The sequence below is a fragment of the Pan paniscus genome, chromosome 13 (assembly GCF_029289425.2).
Source record: "Pan paniscus chromosome 13, NHGRI_mPanPan1-v2.0_pri, whole genome shotgun sequence".
Lineage (NCBI taxonomy): Eukaryota > Metazoa > Chordata > Mammalia > Primates > Hominidae > Pan > Pan paniscus.
The window spans coordinates 78,065,557-78,092,434 of NC_073262.2; positions in this window are offsets into that span (position 1 = coordinate 78,065,557).

Genomic DNA, 26,878 nt, shown 5'->3' on the forward strand with positions numbered 1-26,878 from the left:
GCCTATCCAATGTTATAACCTTAGAGATTCAAATAATTAATAGCTGGTTAATGAGCAACCCTTGTTCTCAATTTCTTGGTTGATATTAAGCATCAGGATATTTGCGCTAAAGAGCAAAGGGTCATTCATTCCATTCTACAGATACGTAAACTGAGGTTTTGTGGCATCAAGTTACACCTTTAAAGTGAAAAAAGTAAAATTTGGAACAATGTGGGTTCTCTCTCAGTTATGTACCCACCAGCAAACCTGGTTCCATTCCTCTATTTTGTGAGCAGTTCCTCATTTTGGAGTGATGTGGCCGGCAGGTGAAAATTTGACCAGTATGAAAAATAGTATCTTTGTCCTGGCCTATACCATAATAAACTGAATGACGGAAAAACAAATGTCACTTATTAGAACACTGAGGTTTACTGTTCAAGTGATTAACTAAGAATCATTTGTATGATTAAATGCTGGAAAATAATTTGCTTTCCCTATGAACCTATAGCTTAGATCTCATTACACAGAAGTGCTGCATATTAGTTGAAGCAAATTAACATTCAAACACTTTCTGGAGTGGCTGCTAATCACAGGCTGTTAATTACTGTCATTACATTAGGCTGCTGCAGAGACTACCCAAAGAATCATTCTCATGATCTTGGTATTTGAAAGTGATCTTCACCAATAAAAACACATGTCAGACATACAGAAATTGCAAATTGCTGAAATTGCTGACGGGGTTGAAAATTCTGCTGACTATAAGTACCCATCCAGTGATGGATGCATTCTTGACACAGTTTCAGTGTTTGGACTTAGGAAATAATGAGTATCAGTGTCCTGGCAAGGGAATATGCAAAGATGAAAGAGCCCTTTTGTATCCTTAATTAAGAAAAGTAGTAGCAGAACTCGTTCACAGATAAGTGACTGTACATAATAATCATGTATTTATGTAAGGGACTGCTATGCTATATTACTGTAGTGGCAATTAGATTTTCACAAAGTCATTTTAATAAAAGGCATACTTACATAATAAATAAACAAAACCGCTCATTTTCATGGCAGGCTCTCTAATTATACACTGGCTTAAAATAAAATGTTCTGCAATGCTAAGTTAAACATATAGACTCTAGCTGCCTTCTACAATGTGCCCCAAATCTTTTTTCGCCTCACAGCCTCAGTTGCCCCAGGAACTCTGACAAACAGTGAAAGAGTATTTGTGCATTTTGCTTGTTCTGTATAAGGAAGGAATCATTTGAGAATTTAGAGGTCAAGGCTTCTGGTGCCTACTGACCTAACTTCCTATATTGCCCAGAAAGTCTGCTGCCCATCCTGTGGCTTCCAGTAATTGGGATCAGCTCAGTGCCAGAATGGTGAGAACTCAGGTGGCCAGCACATGTGTCAGCTTTTTGGGCAAACTGATTCATTAGCAGTGCTACTACGCTAAGGAAGCCCAAGCCATGAGTCTTTGAAGATCCGTTTGTAGGTCTAATTCTAGCTTCTCAGTAATTCATTAATTCATTCGACAAATATGTGTTAAACACTTTCCTTGTGGAGGATATTATACTGTGTGCTGTGGAAATGCAAAGGTGAATTAGATATGAATTTTGCCTTCAAAAAACTTACAGTTTAGTATGGGGCAATCATCTTATCAATGTAAGCCTCTGTTCCCAGAAGAACTGAGTGAGAGATTTTAAATAGATCTGGGTAAAGCTCTCCCTGATCCTATAACTGTGGAACGCCTAAGGGCGTTGCCCTACTATCTCTGAGTGAGGGAACATCAGTACTAAAGGAATCCCTGTCCCTAAGTATACAGATAGGACACTGTCTCCTAAGGACAAATTAAAGACACATCCATAGCTCTTCTTTCTCCCCTCCCTCCCTCCCTTCCTTCCTTCCTTCCTTCCATACTTACTCAGTGTTTACTGTGTGCCAGTTTCTGGGTATTTAAAAAGGAACATGTCATGTATAATCCTGCATGGAATTTGTAATCTAGTGGGGGATATATTAAGGAGACAGGCACCTTCAGGATATGTGTCTTCTGGTTGGGATGTATCTAGCATGCAATGAGAGCACATGAGAAGGACTCATGGACTTGAAGGGGCAGGTTAACTGGGATTTAAAAGAAGTATAACAGTGAGCAATAGAATTTTAGGCAAGTTCCATCATGGTATGTTGGAGGAACCAAAGGTCAGTCTGAGTAGTCTGTAGAAGGCAAGGGGGTAGGATTAATGAAGACTGATACTGGCGAAGTAGAGCTTATCAATAAAAGGGAAAATTGATTTATCTCGATTATTTCCTAAGGAAAGCTACTGATGTTTTAAAACAGAAAATGGCATGATCACTTTTGTGTTTTAAATAGATCACTCTGAATTTGACTAGAGAATGAATTGGAAAGGGGCAAAACTGGGGGCAGAGAAAGCAGTTAGGATGCTATTGAAGTGGTCTAGATTGCTTGTGTGAGGTGGTAGCAGTGGGTTTGGAGACCATTGAGTAGGAAGTAGAGATAACTGGACATGGAGCTTGATTAGATATATATGTGTTTGCGTGTGTTATGTGCATGTGTGTATGAGTGCATGTGTGTGTGGGTGGTTGTTCTGAGGGAGAAGAAGAAGTCAAGGATGACTCTCAAGTTACTGGACTGGTGGTTTTCTCATTCCTAAAGTGAGGGACACAGCAGGTTTTGGGGGCTTTGGTGCTGAGTTTGGTTTTGAATGCTGTCTGTGAAGTCTACTTTAAGGACTTTTAAGTGGAAATGTCCAGTAAATCACTGGATTTGGAAGTCTGAGGCTCAGAAGAAAGAGCCAGTGTGAGGAATAGTCTCTGCCATTGTCTTTTTTCTTTTCTTTTTCCTTTTAGTTGCTTGGTTTCACTATATTTCATCAACAGAGGCAGAGATTAAAGTCAGTGTTTTACTCAAAGGCGTTTTTCTCCCAGCATGCATGCATACCTTTTAATTATCTTGCTTTATGTATTATTAAATATAGGAAATTGTGCTCAGATATCATGGGCTTAATTTAAACTGACAGAAGCTAAAGACATTACAAATTAAAGTTGCTATGTTTCTCTTTAATACCTTTAAAGTTTCCATTTACTAAAAGGAAATATAAAACAGGAAGTGGTTGTGTTCTTTTCTGGAAAAAGTATTTCTAGAATTTAACCTTGAGGCAACTTCTTGATATGGTGTCAGAAGGGAATGTATAATATACTTTCATTTGACAGGAGAATCTCAGCCCATTTTGTAGGATTGAGGTGGCATTCCACTCTTTCCTTCCTCACTAACCACTGGTAATACATGTGGTAGCCACTGGACATTGCTAAGCTACCAGCCCGCTGAAGGACAAGTTTCCATCAACTCAGAGCCACAGGGAATTCTCTACTCAGGACTCTTGGACCACTCTATTGTGTGAACGGCTCCCTCAACCCCAAGCATTTTTCTAAACGGAGGTGAAGTCTGTCTGAAATGAATATTAAAATCAGCAGTATTCAACTAAATTCAGATGATGGCTGACCAAGGTCTAGGGGTTATCTGTGGGAGATAGAGCTCAGTGGTAGGGTCTGTGGAGGTTCAGGGTTCAATAACACATTGAAGGGTGCCACCTCCAGGAGTGAGAGGACAAGCATTCCCTTCTCAGATTTTCAGGTATTGGGAAAAGAACTTACAGACAAGAGACTTAAAAATTTGAGAACACTCTGGAGTCCATCGGGCAGGCCTGGAGTTGTGGCTGGGGGTGACAAAAACAGGAGATTGTAATGGGAGCAGGGTGTGTGTAGAAAAGTGGGAAGATAAACATTATCTGTAGGTGGCAGGTAGCAACTGTGTTGTTGGTGGATACGGTAGACGCATATTTACACAGGTTATAACTCAGAATGAATGGCAGATTTGAGGGCCTATTTTAATATTAGGAACCTCCTTGCCTTCCTTTTGCCATGCCTTTCTCATTATTACACAGTTCCAAAAAAGCTAGTATTTCCCAGAATCCAAGACCCAGATCTGTTGCTACCATGTGCATTATCCTAATTAGCTTCAGAACTTGCCAACAGTGCTGCCCAGTCAAAGATAACCAAAGCAAGCAAGGCCTCATCTCAAGCATAGTAAGTTTATTTGTTAATAACAAGTGCCATGTGCCTATTTGAATGACAGGCTTCAATAGGATGTAAATATTAATATGTCTCTAGTTTATTCTAAACATTGTTGAATAATGAGGCATTTGTACTTCAGCACAATTGAAACAATGTATTAAATCAGAATTACTCTTGTTGTACTGAAATGTTACCAACACATAGAAATGATAAATACTCAAGGTGATGGGTATCCCAAAAAACCTGACTTTATCATTAAACATTCTATGGATGTAACAAATATTCACATGTACCCCATAAATATATAAAATCTGTCTCAATTAAAAAAAGAATTACTTTTTGTTGCACAAAATTAGAGTAATTAGTGTTTCCTTTTATATGAGTATCAATGTAGGTAAATTTACATAACTTCCCCCAAATTAGGATGCTCCAATATCCTACATGCTGGACTTTAGCTAGAATGGCATTAATTTTCATGTGTTCTCATTTCAATTTGCTGAACACTAGTCCTTCCTTTGCAAGTCTTACCTGGTTTCTCATGAGATGCTAGTGTTCTGGCATCTCGTCTCCCAATTCACCTTGTCACGCATGCTTGCCCAACTTGCCCTCCAGGGCACCGCTGTACTCTGGCCTGCTTGCAGACCATTGCCCCCACTCTGGTTAAGAGTTTTCTTCAGAGTTCCCAGTTCTTAGCCTGTCCTTGGGCTGTGTTCCTGCCACCTCAGCAAGGCAACACCTCTCTCTTCTTTCACTCAGGCCTAAGCATAGACAGGAACCTCCTTCCTTGACCCCCTTCCCCTTAACGCACACACACACACACAAAATTGGGCTGAATCATGAAACAAGACTTTTCTGAAGGCTCTGGAATAATGGAAGGAAATCACAACCCTTTATAACTTGTTCCTAGATATGTCCGCTCCAAAGCCCACAGACTGTTGCTTAATCTCATAGAATTCCTGTAAAAGCTGCTTCTAAGCTCAACTACAGGGCTTCTTCCCTTCGCAGTTAGAGAGGCACTTCTCTGGCCAACAAAGGCACAATTTCCAAGCCCAGCCCATTTCTGGATGGTTCCTGAGGCAAAAGCCATATTATTGCCAACATTTAAGAGTGCTTTTGGTGTTTAGGCTCCTGTAGTGGCTAAACCATCTCCTCCTTCATACTTTAGGAAGACACATCTTTTCTTGTCTTAGTTTAGACTGGCCGTCCTATTTTGTGTTCAAGGATTTTCCTTTTTCCAACATGATTGATAATGGAAATGATTATTCCCTTATGCTTGTAGAAAAGCTGCATAGGCAACAACTTTCTTACCTCTCACTCTTCCAAATTACAGAAAGAAAATATGGCTCCTTTTAGTTTTGCATTCTCAATATTTGGATTATCCCTTTTAAATTAATAACATGTTAAACCAGACCAGGTTAATCCACTGAGTTCACACAATAAGTTCCCATTTTACAGTCTTTTCACCAGTGAGAGTCAGAGATCAGGTCTGCAAATCCTTGAAGTCTCCTTGGTGTTAGCTCTTAGTGTCCTATGAACAACTGATCAACCAAGAATGATATATGCCCACAAGAACCCACTAATATTTAAAGGCCCAGGACAACCTAAATCCATATTCTTTTATCTACTAAATCTTCATTTGGCATATACTTTGCTCTAAATCCTGTGTACATAGTCTGCAGGGATGCAACTTTGTCTCCATTATAAACAACGTATATGGTATCCTACAGATTATACCTCTGATACCATACTGCCTGGAATCCATCAAGTGAAACTTAAAATATAAGCTACTATGGTCTCTGCTTCTCAGAGAACTCAATTTCCAGTTATGATATCTCTTCTCTATGCATAGTATCCATTTTGGTGGGATTATTTTTAAATTAAAAAAATAAAATATTCCAAAAAGATGTTTTTCAAATTTTTTCTCTTTCAAAAGAGAAATGATTTGTGTCTTTTGAAATGACAGTACACCACCCCCACTCCACTTTTCCCAGCTTCTCATCCCATCAAGGTTTCAACATCCCTGGGGCAAGTTTCAGGCAGAGCAACCTGGTTCCATAGAAGAGGGATATGGTGTAGTGGAAAGAGTGTGGTCCAGGTATGGGGAGCTGCCCTACTACTACTAAGGGCATGGTCTGCCATGACTGAGGCAAAATAGTTCATGCTCCTGAACCTCAGTTTTCACATCTCTGAAATGAAGACCTGATAACTAGTTCATAGGAATGCCATGAAGATTGAATTAAATGAGGTAATGACCTTATTTTGTGCTCTATTATTTACCAGGCACTTTGTAGAGATGGAGTGGAGTTGCACTGTAAGTGCCCACTGACCAACAATTTCAGGATTTTTTCCAAACCCAGGAAAAGATGTGTTTAATCCTGACAGAGGTGCATATATATACACACACATATATATATATACACACACACATATATATATACACGCATATATATATAGTATGTATTTTTTTTTTGAGGCGGAGTCTTGCTCTGTCACCCAGGCTAGAGTGCAGTGGCGAGATCTTGACTCATTGCAACCTCCATCTCCCAGATTCAGGCAATTCTTCTGCCTCAGCCTCCCGAGTAGCTGGAATTACAGGTGCGTGCCACCGCACCTGGCTAATTTTTTTGTATTTTTAGTAGAGATGGGGTTTCGCCATCTTGGCCAGGCTGGTCTCGAACTCCTGACCTCGTGATCCACCTGCCTTTGCCTCCCAAAATACTGGGATTACAGGTGTGCTCATATTTTATGCTGAGGTTATATCCCAGAAAAATGCAAATTATAAAGGGAAAACTTATAAAGAAGTTATTCTGTTTTAGCTGATTGTAAAATGTCTAGATATATTCCCTGACCAATTCAAAATTTTTGCAGATACATTATGTAACATGCATTTAAAAATGTAAATAGCACAATTGTTTATTTATTTTTGTATTACTTTGGGTAATTTTTACTTTGATATCATTTCAATATTACAGAAAAGTTGGAAGAATAGTACAAAGAACATTCATAGTCAAGCACAGGGTATACAGATGTTAATGTTTTATTAATGTTTCTATCCATTTGCTTTACCACTTCTCTCCTCTGTTCTCTCCTCCTCCCAACGTTCTTGTCTCCTCTCCCTCCCCCTTTACACTGATTGTTTTTGGAGTCATCTGATGGCAAGTTGGAGACATCATGCCTCTACCCCTAACTACTTCAGTATTTATTTCTGAAGAACGATGACAGTCCTTTAAATACCATAGTACAATTATCAAGATCTGAATATTTAACATTAACATAATACTATTATCTAATCTACAGGCTATAAGGAAATTTTGCCAATTACACCCCCTTTCCAAATTCTAATCCAGGATCATAAATTGCATTTAGTTGTCATTTCTAACCTTAGTTTATTTTAATCTGCAACAGTGCCTCAGCCTTTGTCTTTCATAGCCTTGAATTTTTGAAGTCTATAGGCCAGCTATTTTGCAGAATGTCCCTCATTGGGTTTATCTGATGTGCCCTCACGATTAGACTCAAATTATGCATAAGGATACCACAGAGAAAATATTGTCTCTTTCTTAGTGAATCATATCAAGAGTCACAAGATGCCAACTTTTCCCCATATTAATGCTGTAAACTGCAATAATTTGATTATTTGCCTGCTGGGTTTCCCCACTGTACAGTTGCTATTTTTCTCTTTGTAATTTGTACACAGTTTGTGGGGAGATACTTTCAGACTATTTAAGTAACATGCTGTCTGTCATACTTTCAATCACAAATTTTAGCATTTATAATCTTGCTAAAACCTATTATTATGATAGTTGTAAATGGTGATTTTTAACTCAATTATTCTATGTTTAAAAGTTTGTATTCTTCTGTAAATATGAGATTTTCCTTCTCCCTCTTTTACTTTTAATTTATTTATTCAAATCAATGTGACATCTAGAATCTCATATATTCTATTATTTTTCATTCATTATTTTGATGCTCAAATTGTTCCAGATTTGACCATTTAGAACCCCTTAGAGCTAGCTCCTGTAATTTTTCTGACATGTCTGCATTATATTTTGAGCACTTCCTTAGTTTCTGTCCCCTGAAATATTATGGGTTTATCTTGTATTTTTTTTAATCCCAGTCATTTCTCTAAGGAACTCCAGCTACTTCTAGTGTAAAATCATACTTAGTAACTAATATCTGAGCATATATAAAAATTTAAATAAATAAAATAAATAGTAAAGAATGAATGTAACTCTTCATGTAATTTTTCTTACCTAAAAACGTTTTGCTATTTGGAATAATTGTGGGGAATTATAGCAACAGCCATAAATACATGCCCCCAAGATGGAGCCAGTTAGTCAGTAAACCCCATTGTGGGGAGGCTAGATGTGGATAGAGGGTGAAAATTGAACGTCTGAATATCTTACTGCTTCTCTATCCTTTGAAACAGTCCAAAAAGACAAAAAAAATCAATAATTTCTATGTGAACTCACTTTTATTCTTCCCCTGACAGTGAAGTTGCTGAACTTACCAAAAGCTAAACTTAGATTAACAATAGCATAGAAAAATGTGTTCCATTGACATGAGCAACATAAAGAAGAAAATACACATAAACAGTTGGTATGTAAGGCAAACCTCTGAATTTATTCATTTTATAGGTGAAGACATTGAGTTTCATGGAGATTATATCATATAATGAAAATGAGAGAGCTAACCTGAGAGATGAAATTTGAATTCAGATTAGCCAATTCGAAGGTCCCTTATTATGCTGCCTTGCCCAATTAGCTTTCAACATTAAATTAAGGATTACTTTCTTTATATACATTTCTAAGGGCCCTTTGGATTGGAATTGGTCCTTGGACCTTCATTCTTTTATTTAGCTCTACAGTCTTTGGAATGATAACAAAAGCTAAGATTTCTAGAAAGTTTTCCATGTGTTTATATGTATTATCTTATGAAACCTCCAACAACACTATGAAATGAGTATCATCATCATCATCTTTATCTCCCTTTTTAAATTTATTTTATTTTATTATTATTATACTTTAAGTTTTAGGGTACATGTGCACAATGTGCAGGTCTGTTACATATGTATACATGTGCCATGTTGGTGTGCTGCACCCATTAACTCGTCATTTAGCATTAGGTATATCTCCTAATGCTATCCCTCCCCCCTCCACCCACCCCACAACAGTCCCCAGAGTGTGATGTTCCCCTTCCTGTGTCCAAGTGTTCTCATTGTTCAATTCCCACCTATGAGTGAGAACACGCAGTGTTTGGTTTTTTGTTCTTGCGATAGTTTGCTAAGAATGATGGTTTCCAGTTTCATCCATGTCCGTACAAAGGACATGACCTCTTCATTTTTTATGACTGCATAGTATTCCATGGTGTATATATGCCACATTTTCTTAATCCAGTCTATCGTTGTTGGACATTTGGGTTGGTTCTAAGTCTTTGCTATTGTGAATAGTGCCGCAATAAACATACATGTGCATGTGTCTTTATAGCAGCATGATTTATAATCCTTTGGGTATATACCCAGTAATGGGATGGCTGGGTCAAATGGTATTTCTAGTTTTAGATCCCCAAGGAATCGCCACACTGACTTCCACAATGGTTGAACTAGTTTACAGTCCCACCAACAGTGTAAAACTGTTCCTATTTCTCCACATCCTCTCCAGCACCTGTTGTTTCCTGACTTTTTAATGATCACCATTCTAACTGGTGTGAGATGGTATCTCATTGTGGTTTTGATTTGCATTTCTCTGATGGCCGGTGATGATGAGCATTTTTTCATGTGTTTTTTGGCTGCATAAATGTCTTCTTTTGAGAAGTGTCTGTCCATATCCTTTGCCCACTTTTTGATGGGGTTGTTTGTTTTTTTCTTGTAAATTTGTTTGAGTTCATTTTATCTCCCTTTTTATAAATGAGGGCACTGAGGCTTGGAGCAAGTTAAACAGCTTGCGCACAGAGAAAGTTAGTTAGTGGTGGAACTCAAATTGGAGCCTGTTAGTATGGCTCTAAGCCTGCATTTTCATCCACTATGTTCCACTGAAACTTATTAAAAGGTGTGTGGGTATTATCAGTGGTCCAGTGGCTCCCCAAGACATGCCAATTGGCTATTTCTAGGCTTTCCTGTGACAACATGCTTCTATTGCTGAATTGAACCATTTTCTCTTCATGTATAGTCAACTCTTAACTAGCCAGGTAAATTGAAGAAGCAGCAGCAAGGTAGCTTACAAATCATGGATACTGATTTGGCATGTATAATCTTTTTCCTAGTATATACCGCCTCTTAAATCTGTCCCTGACAATAATGTTCACTTTTATTGAGGGGAAATAACTTACAAAGTTGTTGGTTGGAAGGGACATAGCAAATTAGTATTAAGATGTTGTAGATAGACTTCCAAGTAGGAAGTGCATTTATAGACAATCCAGAGTGTACCACATTTAAGAAATTTAACAAAGACCAAGTCCTCTGACCATGTCCCACAGGACTTGGGAGATAGGCTAACACTGTAGTTATAAACGTGGGCTCTGGAGTTAGACCACTCATGTCTGAATCCTGGCTTTGCCAATTTCTTGTTGTGTGGCCTTAAGCAAGTTACTTAATCTTTCCTTGCCTCTGTCTCCTTGACATATTTTTCTCTCCCCTGACCCAGCAGGTCAGGATAGGGGTTTGAATAAGAATCCAGGTAAGAAAAGATTAGAGTGTGTGGTATCAAAAAGTTATCTAAGAGTTTATGATACTCCCAGCTCTGTCCACCTTCTTCCCACCACCCTATACCTGGATACAAAACTACTAATCTAAAAAATTCCTTGGAAAAACAGTGTATTAGTTATAATGCTAGCTGCTGTAATCAACACATCTGATAATGTATAATAGTTTAAATATGATATATGCCTACTTTTTGTCCCTGTACAGCCCAAATGAGTGTTTCTAATTGGGAGTGATTCCAGAACCCAGGCTCCTTCTGTATTGTGGCTTCACGAACTTGACTTCCAAGTTCACAGTGCTTGTCTGCACCAAGCTGGTAGAAGGGAAAAGAACATGGAGGATGCATCTGAGAGGTTTTTATGAGCTAGGCTTAGAAGTGGCTTGCACTACTTCTACTCACATCCTATGGGCTGGAGCTGAGCCACAGGACCATACTTAAGTGCAAATAAGATTGAGAATGTAGTCTACCTGTGTGCCCAGGAAGAGGAGAAAGTGGGTTTAGTGAAGAGTTAGCTAGTCTCTGCTTCTCTGCTATAAGCAACACTAACAAAATTAAGGAAAAAAGTTTAGAGAAAACAAAACAGAACAAAAAACCAATAAGCAGAGCTTCGGACTTGCACTTTGTATTTGCTTTTTTCTTTTTTGACTCTAGAAAAATGAGAAAGGTTGTATTGTTTTTACAAAGTCAATAACACAGTTTTTTGCCTCTTCTGATTCAAGCCCTTCAGGTTGCACTTGCTGATTAGTCAGGCCTGATTTGACTCTTCAATTACTGAAATGAAATTTTACTATGGACATTTTCATCAAGCAAATGTGACATTGTGTAAACTCTGCAAAAAGTTGATCTAATACTTTCAATGGTTAGATAGTATAGATCAGCACATTAACATAATATTACCATTACCCAGAGTGTGCAGAGGCCATTGTGAAACTGCTCCTGCACAAACAGCCCATTGAGAGAAGTTAAATTTTGTATACTCCAGTGAGCATAAAATACATGGTTGCATTTGACTCTAATATGTGTTAATTATGAAAATCAGCTTCAAGCAAAGAAAGCCATAATAATTAAAAACCATCTTTTCATCTTGAAAAAGCCTCTCTCCCCAAAGTATTTATGCACTCTAATGAAATAAATAAATATAGTTATGGCAAAACGTAAATAATAACCTTACTAAAGTAGTATATACACGTTCCATAATATGTAATTATGTTGCACTTAAATAGCAACAAACATAAGAACAAATCCATTTAGTGAAGAGCAACAAAATAGATAGTAGATTATGAATGTTGCTACTTCTTTAATGTTTCTTTCTACATTCTGGTATATGTAAGTTATTAAAAAGTACCACTCTGGCAAGATTCTCATCCTATCTTATGCATACAGAATTTTCAGCAGCTGAGATTCTGGTCCCAAGGCATAAAATAGGATTTATTTAATATGCTAATTCCAGCCAATCGTAGTGGCTGCTTGGAACAATACATGGAGAACTGCGTGGCTCTGTCCCAACTCACCAGGGAGACAGTGCCATGATCAATTACTGATGTCTGCCTAGGCATAGGAGTAGGAGCAGTAGCATTCTTGTCAAATGTTTTCCAAGGATGGTTACATATTCATTAAATAGACTAGACATAAAAGGAAAAATAATATAAGCAAAGGCCAATTTGGGCCCTTGCATTGGGACTAAAGTTTTTCCACCTAATTTTGGGAACCAACAGGGTAAAGCAGACAAAACCTAGAACAAAAAGCAACAAGTGGTGGACAAAATTACTTCAGCTGCTTTAAAAAACATTGTTCTTTTTCTTCTAGTTTTGTGTCTTCACATTGTAGTGAGTCACCATAATGTAGCAATTTTTAACAACTTCGAGTTGCATATTTTACATTGTTGGTTTCTGTAAATATATGCAAAAACAACCTTATGTGTACTACTCAATATCAAGGAGAAATTAGACATTCAAATATTCATTTGTTTAAAGTGTTGAGAAACTAAAAGGAATATATAAGAAACCTAAAATAAACTTATAATTCAGAGAAAATGTTTTAAAAGTGCACGTTTTTGCTCTCACTGCCTTTAGAATCCGAGTTTCTCTTTCACTTCCTTTAGAATCCAGGCATTTCTGGGGCACAGCCAGAGGTGGTTTGAGTGCTTCAGGGATTCAGAGCAGACTTGCACCAAAAACTCTGTCTGGCAGGGGGTTCACTCTCCCCTCATCACTGAGAAGCAAGAAGGCATGTGTTTGCTTTTTATTATTGCTTGTTGTGTTTATTTGTTTGTTGTTTGGGAGCACTTTGGATTTAATCCTAAATGACTCACATCTTGAACCCCTCACCTTCCAGCCTCCTTCCTTTAATGAATCACCTTTGCCTTGAAGTAAGCTCTTTGCTACAAGCATTTTGACAAATGGCATTTATTCAGACAGTCTCATTTCTAATATATCTGCACATTTGCTAGGCCTAAGACTTGCCTTCCTAAAACAGGTTTCCTTGGCATGTAGCCCTGTGTATTCACTCTACTACTGATCTCCTATTGCCTTAAAACTAAAGCTGTAGAAAGTTAATTTTCTTTAACTTTCTTAGTATTTTCATGTTCACCGTGCTAACATATCCCAAACTTTATTTCTTTTTGATATATTTTTATTTTCATTTTTAGTTTTTTAGAGATGGGCTGGAATGCAGTGGTATGATCGTAGTTTCCTGTAGCTTCAAACTCCTGGATTCAGACAATCATCCCACCTCAGCCTCAAGTAGCTGGGAATACAAGCACACATCACCACATCCAGCTAGTTTTTTTTTGTTTTTGTTTTTTTTTTGTAGAGACAGGATCTCACCCTGTTGCCCATACTGGTCTCGAACTTTCAGGTTCATGTAAACCTCCTGCATTGGCCTTCCAAAGCACTGGGATTATAGGTGTGAGCTACTATGCCCAGCCCCAGCTTTATTTCTAAAAGGAGAAAGTACTTCTTCTTTCCCTCTCAGTTGAACCTACATTTCAAGTGATGTTTAAACAAATTAGAACTTTGGAAAACAGACGCACAATGGTTTCTATACAACCTACTGAAAAGGGGAGATTTTATTGTCACATATTCCTAAATTCTGCTATTCTTTTTAAAAATTATTTTTAATTTTTGTGGATACATGATAGTTGTACATATTTCTGAGGCACATATGATCTTTTGATAAAAGCATACAATGGGTAATGATGAAATCAGGGTAACTGGGGTATCCATAACCTCAAACATTGATCATTTCTTTGTGTTAGGAACATTCCAAATCTACTTCTATTACTTCAAAATATGCAATAAATTATTGTTAACTATAGTCACTCTATTGTGATATCAAACACTGGATGTTTTTCCTTCTATCCAACTGTATTTTTGTGCCCATGAACCAACCCTTCTTTATCCCTCCCTTCCCACTGCCCTTCCCAGCTTCTGGTAGCCACCATCCTATTCATTACCTCCATGAGATCAAGTTTTGTAACTCCCACATGTGAGTAAGATGTGGTATTTGTCTTTCTGTGCCTGGTTTACTTCACTTAATAGAATGTCCTCCACTTCCAGCCATGCTGTTGCAAATGATAGGATTTCATGCTTTTTGTGGTGGAATAATATTCCGTTGTGTATATACACCTTATTCTTATAGCTTCAGAGTGATCTACGGAGCTCAGGTTCTGAGTTTTCTCAATCTTGCATAGCAGCTGAGATATTCTTTTTCTGTTTTGGAGGAGAAAGCCTGTGCTAGATTCCCTTTATTCAGCCTTAAGAAGTGGTTTAAATGAGTTTTCAAGTTTATCTTCTTCACATGGACAAATACAAGTGATGGTACTATGAGGAAAGTTTATTGATGATAATTATTAAAATAATTGGAAGTTTTTTAAAGTTCTGTGAAACTTAAACCTCTTTCATCACCAAAATATCAGCCCTCTCCCCACAGCATGACTACAATTGTCTCTTTTTTTCTGCTGTTGCCAGTCACTCAAAGACCAAAAGATAACTAAGAATTCTCAAACCCCTACTAGAAATTTAAGAGCCTAAACCCAGCTAACTTGGAGGAAACAGGACTTATAAGAGATCAGCATAGGAGGGCCATTGCCAGCACGTTGGTCAAACCCTGGGCAGGAATTTCTCCTTGAATGTCCTGATTTGATTCTACTGTATGTATACAGAGAATAAAATATATATTATTAATTTCAATTCACTGCTGAATAAAGCTCCAATTGCCTTTCCATATCAAACCTTCTTTTGAATAATTGATTTTATTTAACTGCTGATTATTTTCCAGTTTGTTTTTTATTGATAATTCAATTTGTTACAGGAGTAGGGACTTCTGCAGGGCAGGAGGTAGAACCATCTGTAGAACTGCTAAAGAGAGACCAATTGAAGAGCCAAGGATGAGGCAGACACCAACCAGCAAATGGTCAGCAGTGAAACAGACGGGAGGCCTTTATCATCTCCAGGCAGTTTCCAAACATACAAATCAATAACAATTAAAGCAGATTATGAAAAGGCAATACTGAATACTTAAATCTTTGGACTTGATTTAAACTGGGCTAAATGCTTGCATGTGGAAATTTACTTCATGGAGAGGGTTCAAAGCTTGCCAGAAAGGATAATTCAGGGCTGCAGACAGGGTAAGGCTTAGAAGCATAGGTAATACTTTCTCATAAACAAAAGCTGTATATATGCACATACATAGAGATACATGTGTATGTGCATATTTCTGGCATATGAGAATTGAGATATATATGTATACACACATATGTATGTGATATAATATGTATGCTATATGTCACATATATGATATGATGCATATGAGGATTGATACACACACACACCCCCACACAGACACATACAGTTGTCCCTAGGTATCTATGGAGAATTAGTTTCCAGATTTCCTGCAGATACCAAAATCCGTGGATGTTCAAGTCCCTGATATAAAATGGTGTAGTATTTGCATATAACCTGCATACATCCTCCCTCATACTTTAAATCATCTCTAGGTTACTTATAATACAATGTAAATGCTATGTAAATGGTTATACTGTATTGTTTAGGGAATAATTACAAGAAAAAAGTCTGTACATGTTCAGTACAGATGCAATGTATTTTTCTCAAATATTTTTGATCTGCAGTTGGTTGAATCCACCAATGCAGAACCCACGGATATAGAGAGCCAACTGTATATATGTGCCAGAAATCTCCATAACAAGACGATCTCTGTACTGTTTTTCAGGGTACATCTCTGTAACAAGATGAACTCTTACCGTTTTTCGGGTATGCCCTTTCCTGTCCACCCATATGTGATGGTGATTGCTGGGCCCTTGGAGAATGTTGGAGCTGGAACTCAAAACAAATTGCAGGCCTCACAGAAAGTCTCAGGGAAACTGAAAAATAAAGCAAAACGGAGGTGAATTACTTATCTGGCATGATGTCCTACGAGAGGGTCTGAGCAGTATAATAAAGATGCACACTATCCTAAAATACCTTGGCACATCGCCAGGGCTCTCTCCCAAAGATTATACACATTCAATTTCCTGATATTACGTAACCTCCAGATCCATCCAAGGTAGCCAAGGTGGAAGAAAACAAAGGACCTGCTAAATCAGTACCTGGGTTGATGGAGTTTGGAACGCTAAGTGGCAGAAACTGCTTATCAAGAGAAGCCAAGAGATTAGAGAAGACTAAGGCAGTTAAAAAGGTGAAAGGTTCACCAAATTTCATTTAGTCATTCTGCTTGTCAGAAACAGGAACTCCCAAGGCCAGAGGCAAGAGGGGCAAAATGATTGTGCACATCTGGGAGATGCAGATTGTCTCCAAATAGCTCTGGGCCCAGGAGTCAAGCCAAGGTGGTGGAGGGGAGACTGAGAAGGGAAAGCCTTCACTCCACAATGTTGACACACACAGGGCTCACCTAAGGCAACTTGGTCTTTTCTCTTTCCCATTCACCTGCCTCCACCCCCGCCTTCCTCGACTCATCATCCCTACCTCTGCTGCCTCTGCCCTACTTTGAGCCTCCATCATTTTGCTGCACTATGGCCCAATTTTACCCCTTACTTCGAGTTTTATGTCCTCCTTATTTTATCCCACATACTGCTGATCTCATGGTCTGTCTGCAAAGTTCCCCCAGGCAGAGGTAGTCTCTTCTGCCCCTGTGCATCTGTGGCTCCCAGTGCTTGTTGATCTCAGCACCCTTATGATACTGCGCCATCATTATTTATGTACACACCTGCTGTGCCAACCCACTGGTGAGCTCCAGAAGGGCAGAGGTCACCTCGTATTCAGCTCTGCATCCCCAACACTGCATGCACTCATCACTGGATTCAAAGCAGCTGTGCCATCCTCCTGTAATTATTCCCATTTTGGAAAATGGCAATGTCATCCCTCCAGTTACTTAGGCCAAGAACCCAAGAGTCATTCTAGATTACTTTTTTTTTCTCCCAAGGTCCTTTAGTCTTTGCGACAGAATTCAAGCTCATCTAGATCAGCATCATCTAAACCAGTGGTTCTCAACCCTGGCTGCAGATTAGAAACACTTCAGAAATTAAATTTAAAAAAATTAAAAATACTGATCCTCTGACCCACACCAGATCAATTAAATCTGAGGGGTGAGGTGCAAACATGGGTATTTAAAAATGAAACAAACAAATAAAAACCCGCAAAAATGGCTTTAAAAGATTCCAGTGTGCAGCCAGAGTTGAGGAGCCTGAACTCTGGTGCTTTATTGGGAATGTGATTGTCCCCAGCTTTACTTATGTCTAGATACTGTGCCCCTTCTTGCCCATGTCCCACCTGACCTGCTGTCAGTTGCATCTTCTGTGCTCTTCCATCCAGTACCTGTGCCCATCCTCATCTGCTGCTGTTTTTAGGTATAGTTACCAAGTGCTTATTATGAACAAGGTACAATGCAAAGCACTGCATCTCAAGTCTCCTCAGGAATCCTATAGGGAGGGACTACTATCATACCCATTAATCAGGTAAGGAAACTGAAGCTTAGAGAAGTGATAGACCCACGATTAAAAAGCTAGGCATGTAGCCTACCTGGGATTTGAACTCAGGTTTTTTCTTTCTTGCAGTCTCTCTTCTTAGCTACTGTGCTAACCCAGTCTGACTCATTTGGGGCTTCTAATTTCCATTCCTAGTAACCTGTCCTTTCCAGATGGTTTGTTTTCTTTATTTGATTAGCTCCCCAACTATTGCTGCCGACTCCCAATGACTCCTTTAATGCACTTCTGAGTATGCATCAAAATAATCCAGGTGAAACCCTGTCTCTACTAAAAATACAAAAAATTAGCCAGGCATGGTGGCGGGCGCCTGTAGTCCCAGCTACTTGGGAGGCTGAGGCAGGAGAATGGCGTGAAGCCGGGAGGTGGAGCTTGCAGTGAGCCGAGATCGCGCCACTGCACTCCAGCCTGGGCAACAGAGTGAGACTCTGTCTCAAAAAAAAAAGAAAAAAAATCCAACATCAGCCTCTACGATTTGTAGCTGTTAATTGCACAAAATGAAATGTTATCTTGGCAGTACCTACTATGACCTCATACTTACTGAGATGCTTCAAGTCACTTATCTAGACTTGATCCCTTTTGGAGGCTACTCATGGGCTTCTCAAAAAAGGGGGTCCTGGGATAACCTGTTGAAGACGAATTTGAGAAGGCCAAAATGGTATCTTGTACCTCATCCCTGAGGCACCATCCCCTGAGGTTAGAGAGGGAGGCCTTCTCTAACCTTCAGTTTAAATCAGGTGCTTTATGTAAAAGTGAGTTGTTTGGCGCTAAGAAGAGGATTCCTACAGTTGGTCATAGTCCTCACCATGCCCTGTTGTCTCTTGGTGTCAGTGATGAGCACTAACTGCCCCACAGCACCATGTGTACACCAGACTATCTTTACCCTTATCTTGGAGCTGCTGTGGCCATGGCTGTCAGAGTGGTATGTTCTTCATGACCCCAGTTCATTTCTGAGATGAAGTTGCTTTTAGCTTTATTTGCTGCTGGCATTGAAAGAAGGTGAAGTGAAACTATAGAACTGATCCAGAAATAACCAAAGCTTTCTTCCCAGGTTCCCAAGGACACAGGAATATCAGAATAAAACCAATGCTGGAGAGTTCAACCCAAGTTCATCCCTTTAAAAGGCCCCGGTGGCTTATTGTGTCACCTTTGGATCTAGAGCACTCCTCCACCCATTCCCTTTGCCTTTGTCAGGTGGCCTCAGACTTGCACTTCCCAGCCTGTAGAAACTTTGCTCCTTCCAGCCCAGGCCCAGCCTCTGCTCCTTCCTTTTTCTCTGTGGGAGACTCCTCTAGGGGAGATGTTTGCTCTGGAGTCTGCAATCTGTGAATAGTGGGCTGTGCTGTGTGTGTTAGGAAGGCTGAGCATAAAAAATGTGTGTAAAAAGTCCTGAGACATGTGAGCTTAGTCTATGACACTATGGTCTCACTTTGGGCCCCAGCTACAAAAAATAGATGGAGCTGGGAATGATGACTGCCAGGGAATGAAAAATGCTAGCAGGGCCTTGTGGCTCATCTCTAGGACAGCACAACGAGTGTCTGATTTAGATGCCCCTTTAAGAGCTTCCATAGCTTCCTGTGCCTCCGCCTGTCACAGCATGCATTTAGGTTGGAGACTGCCAGTTCACCAGTTTAAATCAGGTGCTTTACGTAAAAGTGAGTTGCTTGGCGCTAAGAAGAGGATTCCTACAGTTTGTCATAGTCCTCACTGTGCCCTGGTGTCTCTTGGTGTCAATCATGAGCACTAACTGCCCCCACTGCACCATGTGTACACCAGATCATCTTTACCCTGGCCCACTTCTCTCCTGGGCCTCTCCCACCAAGGGTATTCCTTTAGCACCATGAGGACAGGGACTAAGGTTCTCTTCTTCAGAACTCCACCCCAAAGCTCAGAACAGTGCCTAGCACATAGAAAGGGCTTAATTAATATATGCAGGTCGAGGGAATGAATGGCAAAGAAATGAGGAAGATAGGATATAATTCCTCCTGACTTCCTCATCCCAGGCCCCTAAAATGGCCATGTTTTAGTTGCACTGTCAGAGCCCCCTTGGTTTATCCAACGCATTGCTGTTCCAAGGTGGGAGATAAAGTTTCCATCCTATAATTAGCTGTGAATGGTAGAAAGGCAAATGGTCAGGTTGAGGTAAAACATTAGAAGTGACTCGCGCCTGTAATCCCATCCTGGCCAACATGGTGAAACCTCGTCTCTACTAAAAATACAAAAATTAGCTAGATGTTGTCGTGGGCACCAGTAATCCCAGCTACTTGGGAGGCTGAGGCAGGAGAATTGCTTGAACCCGGAAGGTAGAGCTTGCAGTGAGCCGACATCGTGCCACTGCACTCTAGCCTGGCGACAGAGCAAGACTCCGTCTCAAAAAAAAAATAAATTAGAAGTGAATTGACTTCAGATAAATGAAAAGTCAGCTTTTTTTCCTATTGTGATTTGAGGAGATAGTATTAAACAGAAGAAGGCACGGGGGTTCTGGACTTGAGGAAGACATGATAGGGATTTATACACAATGAGGCTGACAATATTCGTCTTCACTAATGTACTAAAAATAGGAATTGTGCACAGAGGTATTTTATGGATGTGCTACTGTGAAGGCCTTGATTTGGCAAGAATTATATCTGTGACTCACTAAATAACCTGGCCCTTAATTTTTGCTGCTAAAGCATTGTGTAGTAGAAAGATAAACTGGATTTGAAATAAAAATGATCTGGCCTTGAATGCCAGTTCTGTGATTTACTTACAAAGTATAACAATGAGCACACCTCAGATCTATAAGTCTCAGTTTCTACATCTGTGAAATGGCACATAGAAGATCACTAACAAATGTTGCTTGCCAATTGGCTGACTCACTTATGAATGGAAAAATAAATTAGGTAGTTCTGTATTAGTTCCTCAGGGCTGCCATAACACATTGCCACAAACCTCATGGCTTAAAACAACAGAAATGTTCGCTCTCACAGTTCTGGAGACCAGACATCTAAAGTCACATTCCTTCTGGGGGTTCCAGGGGAGATTCTGCTCCTGGCCTCTTCAAGGTTCTGCTGGCCCCAGCATTCCTGGGCTTCTCCACCTCAGTGTCACCTTGCCTTTTGCTCTTGGCTGTGTCATCTTTCTCTGCCTCACTCTTATAAGGGCACTTGTCATTGGACTTAGGATCTACCTGGATTTTCCAGGATGCTCTCATATTAAGACCTTCAATATGATTAAATTTACAAAGACCTGTTTCCCAGATTAGGTCACATTCATAGGTTCTGGGGATTAGGGTGTGGACATATATTTTTTGGGCCTACTGTTCAACCCACCATAGGTTCCAAATTCCATTTTTAAAGTTTTCTGTGAAGCAGGTCCTCCAGAACCATCCTGAGAAAGTCATCTCCAGCAGTGCTTCTCAAACTTTGATGTATGTGTCAACACTAAGGATCTTAGGAGAATGGAAGTCTGTTTTGAGGTCTGAGATTCTGCATTTCTGACAGCACTCAGGTACTGCTATGCTGCTGGGCAGTGACCACACTTGGAGCAGTACACACCTTTCCTGAACAAGCCTCGTCTGATCAAGGAGTTGTCTCCTGGGGAGGCAAAGTTAGGATTTATGGTGCCTGGTGCCCATCTGGTTGCTCTTCCTCCAAACTTTGCCAAGTACTTGTGTTGGGTAGCCCAGGTGAGATGACTGTCTGTTCATGAGCATGAGTGGAAGACCTACTTCCAAAGAGATTTAATTCAAGCTTTCTGTCTTCTTGGTAGAGACTTGTTACATGTGACCGACTTTTGCCAAAGGTTAAATCTTCAGATGATGGAGAGAGGTTTAGCTGAAAATCTTTTTGTACGAATAAATATTTTTTCTGTATAGTGTTTATGTCTTTATGTTGTCTATTAATTTGCAGTCTCCATCCCAGTTCTGTTTGGGGCTTAGATTTATGATTTGTTTGATTGCCTACAGAAGATGAGAAATCTTCCTGCAAGGACCAGGACTACAGGGCAAGAGCAGCATCTAGAGTGCAATATTTAAAGAGCTGCTTACTGTCATGGATGTGCAGAGGCAGGGTGGGCACATTCATGACCCTGAGGGCAAGCACCTCCTTTAATTTTGCCTCTAGGTGCCTCATTTGCCTCACCCTAATCCCAGGTCTGCTTTCTGGCTTCCCAAGCAATTGGCTTTCCGTTCACTCATATCGTGGGGTTCTAGTTCTCTGTACTTTTCTTGTATTGTGATTTAATCTTTTCCCTGGTCTGCCTTTCTCCAAAGATTGTAATCTTCTTCCCAGTTAATGGTATTCCCTTTTTAAAATACGTTTACAATCTTAACATGATATGCAAGATCTTAGATGATCTGGCTCCTAATCACCTGTTCAGCCTCATTTTTGCTACTCACCTTCTCTCTGGGTCCTGTCCTTGCCTTTCACATGCATAATATTCCAAGTAAGTTTTAGTTCCCTGAACATATCATGCATCTTTGTGCTTCTATGCCTTTATTCGCATTAATCACCTGCCTGGAATACTTTCCCCATCTTGTCTCTCTGGCAGTCTCCTATTCCTCCATTATAAATTTACCCAAGTGTTACCTTTTCTGTGAGGCCTTTACGATTCTCCCATATGGACTAAAGCATTCTTTCCTCTACGTCTCCAGTCCTTGTGTGCATATGAACCTCTATACTGAAGTAGAATTGTCTATCTCCCCCGCTACTCTTGAGCGCTGGGATGAATGGGCATTTTGTTCATTTCCTGGGGCTACAGTGGTGAGCAGAACAGACAGATCTCCATCCTCCTGGAGCAGAACTTTTCATATGAATCTTCTCAGCCCTTTATAGCACAGCCATGGGACACATTTACTTGTTGAACAGACACATGGATGAATAAAAGTAATAAAAAAAATTTAGCACCAAAGATGGAGTAACAGAACCAGAGTTATCTTCCTGCTTGAAACAAGAACAAAAAGATGAAATATATAAAACAAGTTGTCAAGGCATGAGACATCATGCAATGAAAAACAGTAATCCCTGAGAGAAGGGAAACAATCGAGGTGAGCCCTGTACTTTCTCCCACTTACTCTTGTGCCTTGGAGAGATTCCAGGCTGTGATGTGGGCAGAGAAAACCCAAGCAAGGCCCAGAGAACACCCTGAGTTGAGGAGACAGCACAGAGTTCAGGAAGACCAAGGTGAGCCAAGTTCACCTGATAGAGTACCAATGAGAAGGGAGAGTCCTGGGGAGCTGCGGAGGGCCCCCTCAAGCATTCGACCGAGTAATCATCAGTGCATGTGGATGAGGAAACTGTCTGAGGTTGGGGGAAAATACATCTAAAAAGATTAAAGGAAACAGTATGTGCACTGACAGGGCCAGGAATAGTTTGTTACCATCAGACAAAACGGTAAAACTCACAATTAACAGGGAATTAGATAGAATACTGAGGAAGAGCTTGCCTCAGCAGTGGGGACTAATTAGCTCTAGACTGACCACTGCTCCAGAACCACGTAGCAAATTATAAAAACAAGACCTGAAAGGATCAAGCTGTTTCCAAATAACCTAACTGTATCCCAAAATAAAGCTCAGGGCAAAATTTGTAATGTTTGGTGCCTAGTCAATGATTATCAAAAATGTAAAGAGGTAGAATGACATGAACCTTAATTAGAATTTTCAACCCATTGAAAGTAACCCACAACTGATATAGATGTTACAATTAGCATAATATGACATCAAAACAGTCATTATAACTATTTCCTATATTCAAAAAGTAGATAGAGACATAGAAGATATAAAAAAGACCCAAAGTGAACTTCCAGAGATGAAAACTACAATGTCTGGAATGAAAAACACATTGAAAGCAATGATCAGTATATAGACATTTTTGAAGAAACGACAGGTAAACTTGAATGCATAGCAATGGAGACTCCCAAATGAAATATGAAGAGCAAAGAGAATCCAAAAAAATTAAAAGAGCAGGCCGGGCGTGGTGGCTCACACCTGTAATCCCAGCACTTTGGGAGGCCAAGGCGGGTGGATCACAAGGTCAGGAGATTGAGAACATCCTGGCCAACACAGTGAAACCCCGTTCCTACTAAAAATACAAAAATTAGCCGGGTGTGGTGGCGTGTGCTTGCAGTTCCAGCTACTCGGGCGGGTGAGGCAGGAGAATCTCTTGAACCCAGGAATCAGAGGTTTCAGTGAACCGAGATCACACCACTGCACTCCAGTCTGGGCGACAGAGTGAGACTCTGTCTCAAAAAAAAAAAAGAAAAAAAGAAAAATTAAAAGAGCATCAGTGAGCTGTGGGACTACTTCAAGCAGCATAATAAATATAACATTAGAGTCTCCAAAGGAGGCCGGGTGTGGTGGCTCCTGCCTGTAATCCCAGCACTTTGGGAAGCTGAGGCGGGTGGATCATCTGAGGCCAGGAATTCAAGATAAGCCTAACCAACGTGATGAAACCCTGTCTCTACTAAAAATACAAAAATTAGCCAGGCGTGGTGGCAGGTGCCTGTGATCCCAGCAACTCAAGAGGCTGAGGCAGAATGACTTGAACCTGGGATGCAGAGGTTGCAGTTAGCCGAGATTGTGCCATTGCACTCCACCCTAGGCAACACGAGTGAAACTCTTGTCTCAAAAAAAAAAAAAAAAAAAAAAAAAAAAAAAAAAAATCTCCAAAAGAAAGAAGAAGGAAGGAGAGAAAAAAATATATTTGAGAAAAAAAAGGCTGAAAATTTTCCAAATTTGCTTAAAATGACAGACTCACAGGTCTAAGGAGCTCAACAAGCAACAGGCACAAGAAACATGAACAAAACAACACTAAGGCACACCATAATCAAATTGCTTAAAAGCACCGATAAAGAGAAACTCTTAAAAGCAGCCAGAAGGAAAAACCACTTTTTAGACAGTAACGAATACAAAAATGACAACAGATTTCTTCTAAGAAACAATCCAAATGAGAAAACAGTGGTGCAGCATCTTTAAAATACTGAAAAAAAATATTATCAGCTAGAACTCTACTTAGTAAAAAAATCTTTCAAATATGAGAGTGAATTAAGGACATTTTCAGGTACATAAAAGCTGAAACAGTTCATCACCAGCAGACCAACTAAGAAATGTTAAAGAAAGTCCTTCATGCAGAAGAAAAATGATTCCAGATGGAAATATGTATCTATACAAAGAGTACCAGACAGAAATGGCAACTACATGGATAAGTATATGAGATGCTTATGGCCAAGCACAGTGGGTCATGCCTGTAATCCCAGCACTTTGGGAGGCTGAGGCAGGCAGATCACTTGAGGTCAGGAGTTTAAGGCCAGCCTGGGCAACATGATAAAACCTCATCTCTACTAAAAATACAAAAATTAGCCAGGTGTGGTGGTGGGTGCCTGTAATCTCAGCTACTCGGGAGGCTGAGGCGGGATAATGACTTGAACACGGGAGATGGAGGTTGCAGTGAGCCAAGATTACACCACTGCACTCCAGCCTGGGCAACAGAGTAAGGCTCTGTTTAAAAAAACAAAAAAAAAGATGCTCATAATCTAAATAATTTTAGTTATTTCAATATCTTTAAAAATTGATCATTTAAGTAAAAGGTAATACAGTACATAGCAGGGCTTATTATATATATATACAATATCTAGCATCTATAGTGCAAAGATTAGGAGGGAAGAAATGAAAATGTAGTCTTTTAGTGAATACATTAAAAGCCATTGGGTTGTATACTTTAAATGGGTGAATCATTTGGTATGTGAATCATATCTCAATAAAACTGCTATAAAAAGATTTAAAAAAGAAATAAGACCAACACAGTACGAACTCTTCTAAAAAACTGAAGATAACAGAATGCTTTTTTGATAGCAAAATAAGCAATAAGGAATTGATAATTAAATATAACAAATTAAAAAATTTAATTAAATAAATGCATAATAATAAAATAAAGATAAATTGATAAGAAATTGGAATTACATGAGCTTATTATCCATCATAAACATAAATGTAAAATTTCTGAACAAAGCTTTAGCACATCAGATTTAATAATATATAAAAGGTATAATATACCATGATCATAGGGTTTATCCCAGGAATGTAGGGTTGGTTTACCATTGGAAAACCAATCACTATATTAAGAAACTAAAAGAGAAAAACCACATGATCATCTAGATAGAATAAAAAAATTATTTGGCAAAATCCAACATCCATGCCTCAAAAGAGCTCTAAGCAAACTAGAAAAGGACAAGAACTTACTTAATCTGACAAAAGATTCCTCCAGAAACCCTATAGATCATATCATACTTAATGGCAAAAGACTGAATCTGTGTCTAAGATCAAGAACAAGAGCAGGATGTCTGCTGTTGCTACTTCTATTCAATAACGTAGTGAAGATTTTAGCCAGTACAATCAGGCCAAAAAAAAAAAAAAAAAAAAAAAGGAATACAGATTAAGTAGAAGAAATAAAACTGTCTTTAGTCACAGTTTAATTGTTTAAGTAGAAAAGCTAATGGAATCTACCATAAAGCTATTAAAACTAATACTGAATTTATAAGATGGCTGGATTCAAGGTCAATATATAAAAATCAATTGTATTTTTATATACTAACAACAAATACTCAGAAATTGAAACAAAAAGGAATAAGAATTTATTTAATTCATTGAAATTGAAAATCAATGACACCTTCAATAAAGAAAAAAAAAATTAAAAATAGGGGGCCAGGCACGGTAGTTCATGTCTGTAATCCCAGCATTTTGGGTAGCCGAGGTGGGCGGATAACCTGAGGTCAGGAGTTCGAGACCAGCCTGGCCAACATGGTGAAACCCCATCTCTACTAAAAATACAAAAGTTAGCCAGGCGTGGTGATAGGTGCCTGTAATCCCAGCTACTCGGGAGGCTGAGGCATGAGAATCGCTTGACCCTGGGAGGCAGAGGTCGCAGTGAGCCGAGATCACGCCATTGCAGTCCAGCCTGGGGAACAAGAGCAAGACTTCGTCTCAAAGAGAAAAAAAGAAAAAATGGGACAAATCTGACAAATTCTATACACTGAAACCTACAAAATATTGCTGAGATGAATAAAAGAAGACTTAATTAAAGAAGACTTAAATAGAGAATTAAAGAAGACTTAAATAATTAAAGAAGACTTAAATAGAGAATTAAAGAAGACT